The 16,475-nt window shown below is 42.5% G+C and overlaps 1 protein-coding gene across 3 annotated transcripts in view; it reads left to right on the top strand.

The window, feature by feature from the left end:
* The window catches only part of s100b (S100 calcium binding protein, beta (neural)), a 614,446-nt gene that overhangs the window by 592,760 nt on the left and 5,211 nt on the right, over positions 1-16,475 (top strand). The window lies entirely within an intron of this gene.

Here is a 16,475-nt window from a genome sequence, read left to right as displayed (position 1 = left end):
ACGGCAACAAAGGTCAGAGTGCAGCAGCAGAAAATAAGGCTGACAAATATCATTGCTTTTCTGAAGGAACTCAGTATAAAGGATGGGCTGAGGAAAGAAATTAGCTACCAGCTGACCAGGGAGAAGTTTTTTCTGAATCGATGCAAAGACCATGAGCAGGGAACTCGGAGAGAGTGAGATATGATTTGGGGGAAGAGAAATCGAAAAGCAACACAGAAATGAAACCAAAAGAGATTGCAGTTTTTAAAGTACATAACAACCAAGAAGGTCAGAAATAAAATGTAAAGCATGAAGAATTTCTTCATGGACTCCTTCCTCAAACTGCTGGAATCACACTATGATCTACAAACATTCCTGTATGTTTGGAGGAGTCCTGTATTTCAGCATCATTGCCCATATATGTTTGGTCATGTAGCATATAAAAACTTTATTAATTAATTAATTATATCTGACATCACTTCCCTGCCAACAGAATCTGAAAGTTCATTTAAGCTGTTGTCAGCAGTCACACCAAATCTTTTCCTAAACAGAATTCAAACCAGCAACCCTTTCACCTCAGAACCAAGCACCCCTCCCTTCTCTGGCTGCACTGCTCGGTGTGTTTCGAGTATTTCCATCTCTGATTGTATCGGCCATGTTACCAATTTCCTTGTCAGAGTTGAGCTGTGATTCAATTTGTGTATGAAAACACAAAGTCAGCAGAGGACTGTAATCTGATTAGAGAGGCTGCTAGAAATTGTTTTGCAGTGAAACGTTGTTCCCTTCAGTCACGAGAGACTTTACTATTCCTACAGGATGTGGCGAGCGGCGACAGTGGGAACATTTGCATTTGCACACTAATGATGCCATTTTAATCTGATTAAAGCAACACAGACTGTAGAGGCTGCCATGTAAATGCCTTTCACTGATTATCTTCATTAGAGGTTTAACGTTTGGAGCTGAATTCCTGCTCAGTGTTCTCACATTAAACACAAAGGGTTTTCATTCATATGCAGTGTGTTTTCAACACTACTTTACCACATCACCAGCATCTTCTGTTTTCTGTCAAAACTGAGAAAACCACACAGTAAATTAGATATTATGAGCAAGGTTTGACACAAATTATTCAGAGAGCTCCAGCACTCAATACAGAGCTTTTTGTCTCCTCATACAACTGACATGGCTCTGAACAGTTGGTCAGAACGTCCTCCAAAAAAGTCTTAAATTAAAACTCTGCACACAAACAAACAATATGAAGAAAAGTATGTCAAATTATTTGTGCTACTGTTAAGACAAGGCAACTGATTCCAGTTTCCAAGGCTTAGAGATCAGCTTTCAACAGAATTTTTTAAAATTGTGATATGCAAAATATTCACATTTATTATCTCTGTTAACACCAAGTTTATGTTCATCCTCCAAGGACAAGTTTTATCTGATGAGATAAAAAAAATTAATTCCTTTTCCTTCCTTCAGTCGTTTCACAGCAGCAAAACAGTCAAGTGGACGGAGCATCATGACCATGAAACTGAACTATAAGTTTCATTTGCACATAGCAACATATAATGTTTTTTTTTTAATCCCTACAGTGGTTCTTTTCCTGTCAGATGTCTTTGTCCTGCACACGCTCACATGTAAAACACCCATTAAAAACCTGGCTACACATATACATAACCAAGTTACTAATCAGGTTACTGCACAGAGTCGACAGTAGCCTGGCTAAGGATGTGCACTGAATAATGCATAATCACACTACCACAATACTCTGCTGTATCTATTTTTATCTGCTGATCCTAAAAAACTTTCATACTTTCTCAAACAGTGAAAACTTCCCTCCACACTTTAACTCTCATTCCAGGTGAGTCCAAACACCTTTCAGTTTATTTGCTCTCCTATGAACCAATTTTGCACAACTACAGTTTAGTAAAGTTTAGTCTTTATTTAATCCACTGCAGCTCTAGTCTGCATTGTTTAATATGTGTGAAAACAGCACTGAGCAGATTTATTATACATGGAAATGAGAAATGCTGAAAACTGAAGTTGTTGCATTAAAGAGAATGCTGGACTTAATGGCTGTGTCTGTTCACCTTGGAGCTGATGCTGAAAGCCAGTCAAACTCCTCCGAGGTGACATTTCATTTTCATCCCACAACCCCCCCCCCCACACTTCCTCAGGGAGAGTCTCGACCATCAATAAAAACCTCTCCTCCCGCTCGAAAGTGAGCACTCAGTGGGCAGCCAGAGCGAGCCTGCGATCAATAACACGCCGGCAGACAAAGACACTGTCACCCACTTTGATATAACACTGAGGCGATCTCCGCTAAATGCACCAGGAGGTGAGGACGACTCTGACAGATACAGAGGGAAAAAAGGAAATAAGGGGAATTGGAAGCTGCTGTTCTCTGCGACAGGAAACGCAGCGGGAGGCTCAGTTCAGAGCAAACTGCATTCCTCCAGACGACCCCTGCAGATCCACACTCAGCCTCCTGGAAGCTGAAACCTTTTGTCACAAGACAAAAACATCCAGGGCTTGAAGGAAAAATGGCACAAGCCTTTGGTTAAACAGTACTCTGAGTACTCTGCATGTGACTTTGTCTGAAAAAATAAGACTTTTCCAGAGGACAGGATTCTTCAGATTCCAGAGATACTGAAGAATTAGACGAGGAAGACACAGCATTTGGGGAAATGAACTCCCATTTTACTTTTGTTTTACTTCACATTAGCAGAGAAACTTCAATTACAGAGGGAGAGGAAACTCTAAAAAAGGAGCTTTCAGGGGATCTGCAGAAAACTGCCGGAGGGCTTGTGGGTTAGCCGTCCTCAAAACTGGAAACAGGGATATTTTTTTACCCCACTGGTGCCTTCATATCCGAGTCTGTGAAACTGTTAACTCATTTCAGTCAGGCTGACACAGTGAAGGCACAGTGACGCCGAGGACGCCGGGGAGTCGAAAGTTTAATTAGCCGGGAGTCGGCCGGTCCTAATCCCCGGATGAACGTTGCTATAATAACCATCTCCAGCAGCCATATGCACACGCAGGGTTTATCACTTCCCCATCACAGAGTTTTAAAATGAGCAGATTAGATGATGGAGAATGAGACACAGCAGCACAGACCTGTTAGTGTGTGTTTAACATTAAACTTATCCAATACTATGTAATATTTAAATTTAATCTACCACTGAATTTCCTCTGTCAGCATTCAAACCAGCAGTAATCCCAGATCAAAGAAGGAGGCTGAAGGGCTAAAACTCTCTTAAATCAAGATCAAACAAACCAAAGACGGATCCTTACTCAGCCTGAGTCACGATTCTTCGCTATCAGTTCAACAAAATGAGATGAAAACAACTTCAGGAGCTGGTTAGACAAACCTACAAATATCAATGTACATCTGTTTAGCTCTAAATGCAAAACTGACAAAGTCTCCTCAGGTTTGAAAATTAAAAATCACTTTCCTTTTCCTGCTGCTGTTACCTGCTGATGAGAAAAGCTGATTCAGAATCCGATTCCTTCATCTAATATGTTTGTTCAGTGTCTCCTGATTATCGATCAGTAAAGTCTACGTGGACTCTTTCTCGTTAAAGTCTGCCAAGACAAAATAAATCGCCCTAAATGTGATAGTTTAAATTGGTTAGTCAGTACAACAAGCTGCTCTACATTTCATGCTCGTCTCTTTGAACCAAAAAGAGAATAAAAACCATCAAAACACACACCACTGCTGCACTCGGCTCTGTTAAAGGTCAGCTCTTTCATCTGTTTTGCAGGAAACTGAGTGCAGGCAGTTTGGGTTTAATTCAGTCCCTAACCTCAGGGACAGAAACACATTAGGTCTTGTTGAGTCAGGTACCTAACTGGCTGCTCTGCTGTGGCCTGCAGCGATGCAGCTCCGCTCCCAGCATGCACCAGGACGTGTGTTTACACCTGCGATGTAGCGCTGGTCAAACAGCAGAGGAAATTAATGTGAGTTCAGGGAAAAAAACGTCCTTGGAAGTTTGCCTGTGAAACTAAAAATGTCCAAAGAAAAGCTATTATTGGTACTTTCACCTTTTATGTCACTCCAGTTTATTAAATCATACGAGAGTTTAGCTGCAACTTGTTACCAAAATATAATAAAGATGCATTCGTTGGAGAACCCACAGGAAAACACATAAAAAAGCATGATCGATGAGAAAGCCGCTGTGCTCTGTATAAAGATATCGCCGTACACTGTACTTTGAACCAGATTTCCTACTGTGCTGCCAAAACTGAACAAATGATCGCACTTGTGTTTGGAAACAGTCTGTCAGCTCTGAGAGGAACGTGACAACACAGCAAGCTAATGATTTGTTTTTAATTCAACTCTGTTTCTGGACAGTTTAAGGATGATACTCCAGCAGAATATGATGGTGCAGCTCCTCTTTGCTTCTCTCCTCAACAAGAGTCTTTATCGCTGCTGTGCCTTTGAGTCATGAGATGTCCAATAAATCAGAGATTAAGCTGTTACTAATTTACACAGAATTATGAAAAATGAAGGGTGAGTTTTTCCCTTGAAGCTCAAACTTTTCCTTCTGTGAAATGTGCAATAGGATGTCATAAACTTGCATTTGTAAAGGGCTCAAAGTGGCTGAGAGGATTTCCTCACATTTTAGACAAATGCCAGTGGCATATAGAAAAACATATTTAAACAATGATGTAAGAAGTGGCTCATTTAATTCCATCTTCCCTTTTGTCTTTCTTCTTTTTCAGCTCCCTCACAGAGGAAAGTCATATCCCTGCAGGCTGACAGGGTGATTCCTCTCTGACGGTCTTTCTGCTGCAGATTTTTTACACGTTGTGTTTTTGTTTCTTTTTCACTTTGGAGACCTGCTGATATTTGACCTGCAGAAATAAATAAATAAATGAAAAACCTTCCTCTTGGCGTGTGATCAAGTGCATTAGTCTGCAGTGCCGCTTTGCCCCAACTGCCACCGTTCATCACCAGGGAAATTCATCTGAAAATATTACAAGCCCTCCACTCTCCCCTCAGGATGAACTTCCAGGTAAATGAGCCTGTTAAGTGCAGAGTTTTAGTGCCGCCTCCACCTCCGCGCTGAAGGAAATTCTTCAGCTGCCGACAGTTTAAGAAGAGAGGTCTGCACTCAGGAAGAGGAAGTGGCATTTTGAGCACGTCAACAGGTCAGCTTCAGGGCAGCAGTTAGTTTAATTTTCTGCATTAAGTGTTTCAAACGCAATCATTTACCCGCCGACTCTCTTTACTGCAGGAGGAAAAACAGCCAGGTAGCAAATCATAAAGCATTAACGGGCTGGATGTGATAAACGTCTTTCTGTAAATGGACGGTGAACGTGTTAAAGCCTGTTAATGTCATAAATTCAGGGGAAATGTAAAAGCAGCTAATTGTCACATTAACCAGCATTTATAATCCCATGAAAAGGGTTTAGCATATTTTTAACTGATGATGTAATGACGCTGATTAATGAAGCGAGAATACAAGCCAGTGTTGTGCTGTTGAATCATTGCAGCTGTGTGCTAATGTGATGCAGTATTAATAACATTTTAGACACTCATTTCAGTATCAGTCTGCCCTGACTTCAGTTTTTCCCTTCAACAGGGAGTTTAAGGGCCTATACTACATTATTGCTGCATTATTATTTTCCAAACCATTTTTATACCTTCAAGGCAGCCATTGCTGTGTCATTCACAATAATGTCAAGGAAAAAGCATTAATCTGATGAACATTAAACTCAGGTCAGGACCTTGTCCTAATGTCCCTGAAAGCACCAGCGGAGGCCGTTCTCCAAACAGTCCCTGTTCACTCTGGAAACTTTTCAGCAGGTGCTGATCTACCACTCTCACCAGTGTCCACGCAGACAGCTGCGGTACGACTAAGGGTAGGACTGATCACACAACAACGTTTCCAGGTGGAAACATTAAATACAACACGAAAACTTTCAGTTATTCAGGAACTGAAGCTCATCAGACGCTGCTTAGGCTTCAAAATCACACTGGGAGCAAAGGATAAGGACTGAATGCTTTATGTTTGTTAATGAGTTTCATCTGTTACTGTACATGACCACGGCATGCTGATCCGTGCTGATCTGTGTGTGTGTGTGTGTGTTGTACTAAGGGGCCAGTCATTACAAAATGCTGTGCACCTTCAGGTGGAGCTGCAAAACGATGACATTCTCGTTTTCAGGCTTAGCCTCAGGGGCGGAGACTACAGAGTGTGTGTGTGTGTGTGTGTGTATCTGAAGGTGGGGGTGTTCAGTGTCACTTTCACATCAGTTTGTGCTCATGTGTTTGTTAACAGAGACGAGCAGGAGAGTGGGAGAAAGACGACAGGAAAAGAAGAGGCAGGGAGGGAGGAAGATAAGGAAGAAATGATGAAGAGGAAATTAGCAGGAGAAGAGGTGGACAAACCTTGAGGCTGCCTTCAGATAGAGAGAGAGGATTTGCAGCTTATCAGATGACCTTATTGGCTGGGCTAAGGAGGTGCGCGTGCACGCGCTATTCCGCGTGTGCACACGTGACAATCGGCACTAATTGTCAACTTATTTCCAATCATGTTCCTCCACATCACTGCTGAGCCCGTGTTTCTATGCTCATTTGTGAATATTCATAAATATTCACAGGTAGACGCATAAAAAACAACAAGGCTTTAAATGTAAACCAATAATAAACTGAGGGAAAATTACAACAATATCACAGAGACAGAGCACAATAAGTCATAATGTTCAATAAGTGTAACTATAAACTCACTGTAAAGCAGCAAAGACATAATAACACAAGGAATTACTGCAGAACACCAGGAAGATGAAACTATGGACATACCATAGTAATACTCAGGAGATTTCTCATGCGAGTACAGCCGAATTTCTGTCTGCACATTGTTCTGCTACATTAACAATGAAGCTGTGGGAATAATCAGTTTAAAAGATAATTAGAAGTAATAAAGTCTAAATTTGATTTTAATGTAAACTGACCTCTTGCTGGCTGAAAGCCCGAACTCTCTGGGAAGGTGCCAAGTGAGAAGAGGCTGAGTAAGAGCTGATGGAGAGCCCGCCGTCACTTCTTCCTCTTTTTCTCGTTTTTTCTCGCGTCATCTGTCTTCAAGATGAGAACATTACAACAAAAACAAGGATTAAAAGACAAAATAACAGCTTGTTTCCGGTCCTACAAGTTCTCAGTGGTGCCAAATGAACCGACACACCGGCCTCCATGCGTCTCCGCTCCGGTCTGCCGGAGGACTGGAGGAGAGGGGCTGTGTTGGATGAGAGTGTGTGACGTCAAGTGGAGGGCGGAGTCACACACACACACACACACACACACACACACACACACACACACACACACAGCTCCCAGCTACAGCATTGTTGTTGTTGACCTGACTATCTTCATTCATCAGAGATTGAATTACAAAAAATACGGACTCAACAAGCAAGTAATGTATTCCACATACATCCCATGTTGTCTGGATGAATATGGATGGATGGATGGATGGATGGATGGATGGATGGATGGATGGAGGTTCAGTAGTTCAACAATCTCTCCTCGAACATCATTATCCAGGATGATTAAATGCAATGGATCAAAGTTTCACATTATTCCATGTGCAATAAAAACAGGTAATCAGTCTCTTGGTTCCCTGTGCAGCCTCCATTCTTCCTCATCATCATTCAGACAGTTTAGTACCACAAGTGATATTTATCGTGTTTTGTCTTTGGAAAAAAAGAATCTGAATGAGCAGAACTAATCCTCACTTCACATACACAGCACTGCAGCTGGAGTGTCATCTCCACTAAAGGAAAGTTAGAAGCAGCATTCGAAACTGCAAAGAGATCGAGTTCTACTGCTCTGCTTGGAATTTATGTTAATTTATTTTTGATTATTCCATTATAAATAAATAATAAAAGCTCTGACACAATTTCTGCAAACAGTAAATAAAGATGATAAACCTGCCTTTGGGGTAAATAATGATCAACACACTGTGTGAATGAATTGTTCTGTGTAAATGTGTGTCGAGCAGCCTCTATAAATAAAGTGGAGTGGAGCTGAAGGGTAAATGGCTCGTGCAGCAGGACGTTCCTCCACTAATGAGGCGACGTTCAGGGTTGAGAGTTTGGTGATTAAACGGCGTCATCGAGCTTAAATCCCTCTGCGGCTGCTGTGGTGTGTGTGACACATCACTACTACTGATAATAATAACAACAGAAGTAGGAGCTTGTTTTAAGGAGGATGTTTTTCTGTCTCATGTATGTAAAGAAGATGAGAATTTCACAATAAAACATCCTAAGACATGAACTCTCTGTGGACAGAAACACACGGATGAATGATATATATTTTTACTGCTTACTGTAGAAAAGCTGTCATCATAACAACTTCCTATACACCAGAGGCTGATGAAAGAGAATCTGATGTAGATTTATACTTTAGATGACAACCATGCCATTTAAAAAACACTTTAAAAAGAACTTAAAACGGCTGCTTGAGAGTTCAGATAATTGGTTTCTTCCACACCAAAATGGAGGAAACAGCTTTCATCAGCCTAATAGACCTTCCTCTTTCATCTCATTGACAAAACCCACTCAAATGCTGTGTCTTCTCCGCCATTTAAAGCTGCTGTCAGAGCAGAGGGGGAATTTTCTCTGCAGCTGACGTCTCCAAAAGCTGTCCCGAAGTTATAAGCTGTTTAGAAATGAGACTCAGCGAAGAGCGCTGTTCACGACTGCTGAAACAATGCACACCTGGACAGCTGCTGTGGTTTTCATACCATCTGTTTTCCCACTGTATTCCCTGACAGTGTGAACTTCTACCTCTGAGCCACAAAATCCTCCATCACACACAGAAGATCTATTCAAACACTTTAAGATGCCTGAGAGTAACAACCTCAAAGGCTTCAACCAGTCAACACAAACTCAAAGGAAACTTTACTTTGATCTGCTCTGCTAAAGAGAGCTGTGAAAACCGGACGATCAGACCTCTTTCAAAACAGAAGAGATACCACATGCTGCAGCGAGGCACACTGATGCCTCTCTGCTCCCCCGTCAGCCTCGTGCTGTGCTCACAGTTTCCAACAACGCAGCTAATTAGACCAACTGGCAACAGCTGGAGAGGAGAGAGGAGACACTCCTTTTACAGCTGGAATTTAAAGGTGCCATCCTAATTAATCTCATAAAAGTCAGGTGTTTGATTTCCATCTGATTTACAGAACATGAAATGAACTGTCTCTCCTCCTCGTTTCAATCACTTTTCCTGCATGAAGCTTTTTATTTGAATTTCAAAACGTCTCGACTTTTAGCTTTTAGTAGTTTGTTGTTAATTCCCGAGCTTTGTGTTGGACTCACTTCAGTCACATTGCAAGGAGCTGCAGGTTTTTAGACGTCAGACATTTCTTTCTAACACAGAGCTCATGATGAATACTACAGCAGCTTCAGAACACTGAAACCATGTGATTTATCCGACCTGCTCTCCTCACACTTTCTCATTCTGCAGGGGCCGAGGGGGACGTGATGGATATCTGTAAGTGGAGTTCTGAAGTGACTGGAGATCAGTCACTTCAGATCTCTGATGGCCGGAGTCACCCTGCACCTGTACCTTTCAGAAAAGGATTCCTCATGTTTTCACTGTGTGAGCTCAGGACGCCACCAGCTAAATCAACCAGGCTGAAGTTTTCATTTATTCCACATGATGAAAATCCTGCTGCACCTCATCAGACTGGACCTGATCATTTTCTGCTCAGTGCATTTTTCAATTACATCTTTGTTTATAGATTTTTTTTTTTTTTTTTTTTGTATATTTGCTTCAAAACTGTGTCTGAAAGTCTGACTGCTCACAGTCAGCTTTTCTTTTCTTGTCTGCTCCCTTTTGCGTTTCTTTGCAAACATGTTCTGCGTCTTGTGCATAAAATTTAATTCTTGAATTTGGAACCAATTAAAATGAGCAAATTTCATGTTCACATTCATTTTTGTTGCTCGTATCCACACAGCTTTTTTGTGTGGCCACTACGCAGAGTTCCCTATGAGGCTGGAAAATAGTTTACACAGAATTTCAGTCGGGACCAAAATGATCCTCTCAGAGCCAACACTGCTAAATTATATCACACAGAAACAGTAATCTAATTAAGTTTGGTCATAAACCTTGTTCCATACAAACTAAATGCAGATGGTTCCTGAGAACTTTGGCACAAAAAGGTGGGAGTTGTGTAAAGAGGTAAATGTTTTCTGTTGGACCAAACTCTTTCAGCGTGGCCGTTACTGCCCTGTGGTTCAGCTCTTATTGGAGGCCCAGACTGGATTTGACACATCTATTCATCTGGGCTGAATGGGAACTGTGGGATCTGAAAAGGAGCTTTCTGTTCACTGCTTTATCAAGAAGCCTCGCTATCAGCACGGCTCACTTTGCATCAGAATAACTGAACGTTTGCTTGTCAACCAGGTTGGTTATGGGAAGAAACACCAGGAATTTGGTTTGTTTCAGATGCTGCATGAATGAAAATGCAGGAATGCCTGAAAATGTGGTGACTGAGAATTTGTTCTAAATACTTAAAATACCAGCAAAGAAATGAAAAGACTGCAGATCCTCAGTTGAAGAGGAGGATTTACTTTGTCTCCAAACAAAAAGGGTTAATTTAACCCTGAGGTTCATGTTGTGGGAATGTTCCAAATATAAAAGTAAACCTGCAGTCGAACTGGTCCAAGACGCAGACGGAGAACTGGACACTGGTTACATTGTCATTTCACTGGCTTTCTGTTTCATTCAGATTGCTGCTTATTCCCTGCACAAAGGCTTCATGCATGTTCTTAAACAGCAGAACTCCACTTCTTACATTCCTGCATCAGTGCTCAGATAATCCAGCTCCAGGGTGAAACAAACAACCAGACCAAGACCGCCTGAAAAAGAGATTTCAGTCTGGTTTCAGGCTCAGTCTGGTGTGGTTTGTTTGTGCAAGGCTGACCAACAGCAGGATTTGCAGGTGACGGGACCTGTCGAGGAGCTTTCTCCTCTGTAATATTATGTTACCAGATGCACTATAAAATCACAGAAATCTTATTGTGGCGAACAGACACATATGTCTGCAGGAGAACTGAAGATCTAACACATCAGAGCAGAGTGATGCACAGAGGGAAGCTGCAGGGAAGCTGAGTTTTTGCAGACAGATTTCATCTTCAGCTTCTATTCTTCTTCCTACTATCTTCCTTCCTCTTCTCGTCTCGCCTGCCCATTTCTCATTCTCCAGCCTCCATCTCTCCATTTACTACGCCTTCACACTTGAGGCTGCACAACCTGTTCACGGGAAATTACTTATTCATCATTTCCTCGGTCGTAGCAGCTGGAAAAGGCCTCGGATTAGAGGGCTGTATCTGTGGGCAAACACACACCTGATATCTGCAGCCTCTTCTGTCCTTGCACAGCATTTTTAGGATTTAGAATTAATTTCTTCTGATAAATCAGAAAATTAGCATATAAGCAAACCCTGAATGATTTCAGTAATCCTTTGGAGGTTTGGTCAATGGTCAGTTTCAGAAAAAAGCTGAGTATCCTCAGCATTTATTCATAATTTCTTGTGTTTTCAGGCCTCCATCTGCAGTCTGAAATACAGAGAAACGCACTCTGTGAGCACAAAGAAACCAAATGATGCTACTTTCTGAAGGGTGGCCTTTAAATCCTTAAATCCCCAAATCCCTGGTTACTAAATGATTACCATTTCACTGCCTGGATCCTCTGCACCAACCACATTTCCACAGCATTCATCTTCTGCTGCTCTCATCCAGAGTAACTTGCAAAGAGAGCGAGAAGGAAGGGATTTAGAGTTTCACTCAAGGACACTCAGATGAGACACAGGATGATTAACTGAGGGTAATGATGTTTTCCTACACAGATGGATGTATAGTGTTTGGCAGCAGCTTCAAATGATAGAAATTCATCTTGTACAATGAAAATGAGGGATGTCTCTTTCTAAAGGGGGTCAAATACTTCACAGCTCACTCAGTTCAGACTAAAGCTCATATTTATTATGAATAGTTTCCTGAAAATAGACAGTATAACCTTGTAAATGGCTGTTTAAGGTGGATCAGGTGTCAAACAGCTCATCTTAAAGGAGAAATGAGTCTTTGACTTTGTTACTGCGGTCCAAAACTCAGTTTCTGTCACTTTCAGAATTCCTGCCGAACGCAGCTTTAAAGTCATTTACAATGTTTACTGTGAAGAAGTTCACAGAGAAAAGTCGCTGCAGCTTTAAAATGTAGATTAAATTCATTTTTAAAGGTGGAATTTGTCTTTGGCTGCGTATTTGCCTGTGGTCTGAGGTGACAGATGCTTTGCAGCTGGGGGCTAAATCTCATCTGGGGCTTCACAAATGACACCCAGTGATCGATCAGTACAGTCAGATACACAGAGTCTGCCCAGGTAATGTAATTCTGCACTGTAGAGCTGAATCCTCTTCCTTTGTAAAATCATTATCTCTGAACCTTCACCGTTGCCCACTTCAGTTCAGCACCAATTACCCACAAGCCCCTCTGCCCAGGGGTTTCCCATGGCAACCTGAGCTGTCTGACTGGATCGCCCGTGAGAGTTTAAAAAGGTTGGGGAGGAGTGGAGCAGCGATAAACGAGTTTCTACAGGAGTGAGCAATTCCTTATTCTAATTTATAATTTCTGTTCATTAGCACACAGTTATTAATCAGTGTAACTGGAGTGTGTGAATCACAGAGCTCTGTCAGCTCAGTTCATGTTCCTGCCCTTGATGGTGAACGAGGAAAACATTCAGAAAAGGCCGGGCACTTTCATTGTAACAGCTGGAAGTCACTGAACTCTTCTCCTGCTTTAATTTTAGCAGGAGAAGTGAGTGAGTGAGTGTCTGAGAAAAACCTGCCAAAAGTTTGTGGGGCAGCCTGAAGTCGTACAAATCTCGTGTGTGAGCTGGTGGAGATGGCTGGCTTTGTGCTCAGATGCCAGAATTTCTCAAGAGTGCTAGTCTACAGCCAAGCAAGCAGCTTTGTCAAGTGTTTCAGGACTCACTTAAGGACACGTGGACGTCCTGGTTTGCACCAGTGACCTTTCAGCAACAGGAAGTGCCCTCCATCCTCCTCTGATGTGAACGCTCAAATAAATGAGAGAGCTCATTATGATAATAGGAATCGGACGGGGAGCTTTTCAACGAGATTAAAAACAACTTGATTAACCTGTCGGTCAGTCACGCAGCTCTGCCGTAAGACAAATCCTGTGAGTGAAATGAGAATCACAGCGTCTGAAGATGACGACCAGATGAAGAAATCTGCTCCTAAATATGACAAGAAGGGTTCAACTGAACAAGGGACAGCTTCTGAAACCCTGTCTTTTCTTTATGTTGACCTCCAGAAAATACTAATTACTCTGCAAGCAGTCTCTAATGTTCTCATTTTACAAATCAGCCATGTGAGGACACCCTTTCAAAACAGGTTTACATCTTTGAACTGCGTCTTTTCTTTTTTTTTTTCAGTTAGAAGTCACAGCTCAATGAAGGGCTGCTCATCGTTTCTTCGACATCAGTAATCCCCTCTGACGGCTGCAGTGAAGTCGGGGCAGCGATGTGCCAGCCTCTCTCACAGTTTGAAGCTTTGCTGTTATGACCTGACGTGAGCTTAGTGTTCACCATATGGTGTTGTGGTTGTCAGGAGCTGTTTTTGTGTGCGGGGGAGGTTTCGGTGGAAAGATTAGCTCTGTGTGGTCGCTGTCAGGGCGCGTGTTCACTGCAAGACTGTCAAAACACTCAAGACGACATCTTTACTACTGCAACTACTGACTTTCTTTGCTTTAGTGCCTGGCAGACATAAACGCTGAGACAGCACTGTAGACGAATGGTTCTACAAAATTGAGTAACATGAGCTTTTTTTTCAAACCTATCACAGTTTTGTGTAGGTGTAAACCATCAGCCCATCCTGTCATGGTCTCAGTTCAATCCAACACAACTTTATTCATCTCTGTTAAGTTGGCAAACGCTGTGAGGCTGCTCTCCTCTGTTGTTCAGGAAAAGAATCAGTTACTGGAAATCTGAACTGCTGCACAGTAAAAACCTACAGTGGGAGGTTTTGAAAACAAAGCTCATCTAAAAAGTCTTAAATACTTTTTAGACTTTTTTTTCTTTTTAGACACCAGGGAATGGGCAACAGGTGAAACCAATTAGGGTGGGGCAGACAATCACAAAAGGAGGGAAACAAGACAAAGACAGGAAGTAGAACAAGACAAGATACACAAGGGCCATGATTTCAAAATAAAACAGGAACAGTGAACAAAACTTAAACAAACTAAACAAGAATCTGAAAAGGTCCAAATGTCCACAAAAGAGATCCAAAGAAAACAAAAGGGTTCACAAAAACAGCCCCCTTAGGGGCTAGTCATGACAGCTGGAAGATTCAGACTGGAAACACAGACGGTACCAGTCAGAGAAATGATGATTTAAGATGATGATGATTTATGGTCATGATTGTCTCATGAGCTCTTATCATATCTGTTTTGTTAGATATCAGGACCTGCATTCGGACCTTTTTGAGGTCGTTCTGCGTCTCTGACTCACTCAGACGTAACGAGCACCGGCTCAGCTCAGGCACATTCATCTAAGGTCTGAAAATCTTGTCTGGGACAAGGTCAGATAAATCAGACCTGACGTAGCGTGGGCTGCTTACGAAGGAGGAGCTTTTCTCCAAACATGGCTTCCTTCCTCTGCGACAGGGCTTCCTCCAGCTGTGAGCTCTGTCTGGGATCTGATTCACTTAATTAACTGACTAACAAGCTAAAAACAGCTCTGATGACCCAGCCAGGGCTTGACAAAGTGACGTGGAAGAGATGAAGAGGTCCGACGCCAAGGTAAAAACGGTACGATGTTTGGCATGGCCAACAGTCATGGACACTCTGTGATGGTGCAGACTTCAAATGTCTGTTTGATTCATCTGTTGCAAAAACTCTTTCTTCCCTCGTTGGTAAACATCAGAGAGTCTGACACAGAGTCAGACTTTCCTGGGAAAGGATGGACTGACCTTCATTATTCAGTTTTAAGCTCAGTCCAGCATAGAAAACCTGGGTGGACCTGAGGGTTATTATTTTAATCCAAACAGTCCAAAAAAGTGCTGCTGTAAAACAACTGTAAAGGCCCCAAAGTCTCAAGATCTCAGAACTCTGCAAACAAAACCAAAACCACTGCATTACAGAATTATCACCTCAAAAACCCAAGTCTGATCAATATCAATTAAATATGCATTTTTAAGAAATCTCTTGAAGCACACCGATGGAAAGGTGAACGTATCCTTCACCAGCAGGAAGATTTTGAGAGAAAAATAAGATTTAAAGGATCAGTGTGAGACTAAAGAGCTTATGGTTGATGTTGCTCATAGTGATTCATCACTGACCGCCAGTCTGTTGTGTTCAGTCTGTAAACCTGTTTATTGTCTTGTAGTTTGTTTTCCCGTCAGTGGAGGAAGTACATATGTAGGCCATCAGGTAGGTGTGTGTGTGTGTGTGTGTGCGTGCGTGCGTGTGTGTGAGGAGGATAGAGCGCTCTGATCCAGGAGCCTCTAATCCGATCGGGGGGGTGAGAGTGGAGGCAGGAGAGGATTATGGGATTAGGGAGGGAAAGATGCAACATGAGATGGCCACTCTGCAGCTGGCACGTTCTGGGTCGCCATGGAGACGGAGAGGGCGCAGGTTCAAATCCGCCGCAGTTGCTCGACACAACCAAGAGATGCTGAACTAAGAACTACTAAGAATTTAGTTCAAAATTTACCACAGCTGAAGTCAGAGCACAGCAGAGATCTCAGCTGCATCAGTCACAAAGTAAATTCCACTGGAAACTCAGCAGAAGTGATGTGTTCTATCAAACACCTGCTGAGCTGTGTTTCCAGGCACCATGCTCTGCTTAACAAGTCAAATAACTTATTATCAGTTGTCCTCCAACAACACTGCCTGTGAGAAGCTCGTAGTCCTCATTTTCCAGATTTATAAGATGAATCGTGTTTTTCTCCTGGTTTAATAAAAGTCATATTTGAAGGGCGAATCTGAGACTCGATATCTTCTCAGGATGAATGTTGTTTTGCAGCAAGAGTGTGTTTGAGAGACAGGAGGAGACAGGAAGACAGAGGCGACAACAGGCGACCTTCACAAATCACCTGAGGGGCTTGATTGCAGCCATAACTCAGTGTAATATCAGGCGTGGTAACACTCACAGCAGCCCCGACCCCTCACAAAACACTTTCCTCCTCCGTATTATCCAGGTTTATGGCGGTTTGTCCGCCGCTGCAGTGTGAACAACCAAATGAGCCAGATGGGATTTGGGTTTGAATGACAGATTGAGGATTCGTCCAGATTATGCTGTGATCAGCAGCCAGACATGCACATGCTCTGCCAGGGAGTAATCCAGAGGAGGGAAACAGCAGCCAGGACGGGCACTGTGACACCACCAGGCATCATTTCAACTGTGCCGTGGTTGTCGCCACGGCTGCAGCCAGGAAAAGGAAGAGACGGATTGTTGGGATGCAACAGATTGAAAAACAAAAAAG

This window comes from Toxotes jaculatrix, chromosome 24 (genome assembly GCF_017976425.1).
Source record: "Toxotes jaculatrix isolate fToxJac2 chromosome 24, fToxJac2.pri, whole genome shotgun sequence".
Classification (NCBI taxonomy): Eukaryota; Metazoa; Chordata; class Actinopteri; family Toxotidae; genus Toxotes; species Toxotes jaculatrix.
This window is presented reverse-complemented; position numbering and strand designations above follow the sequence as displayed.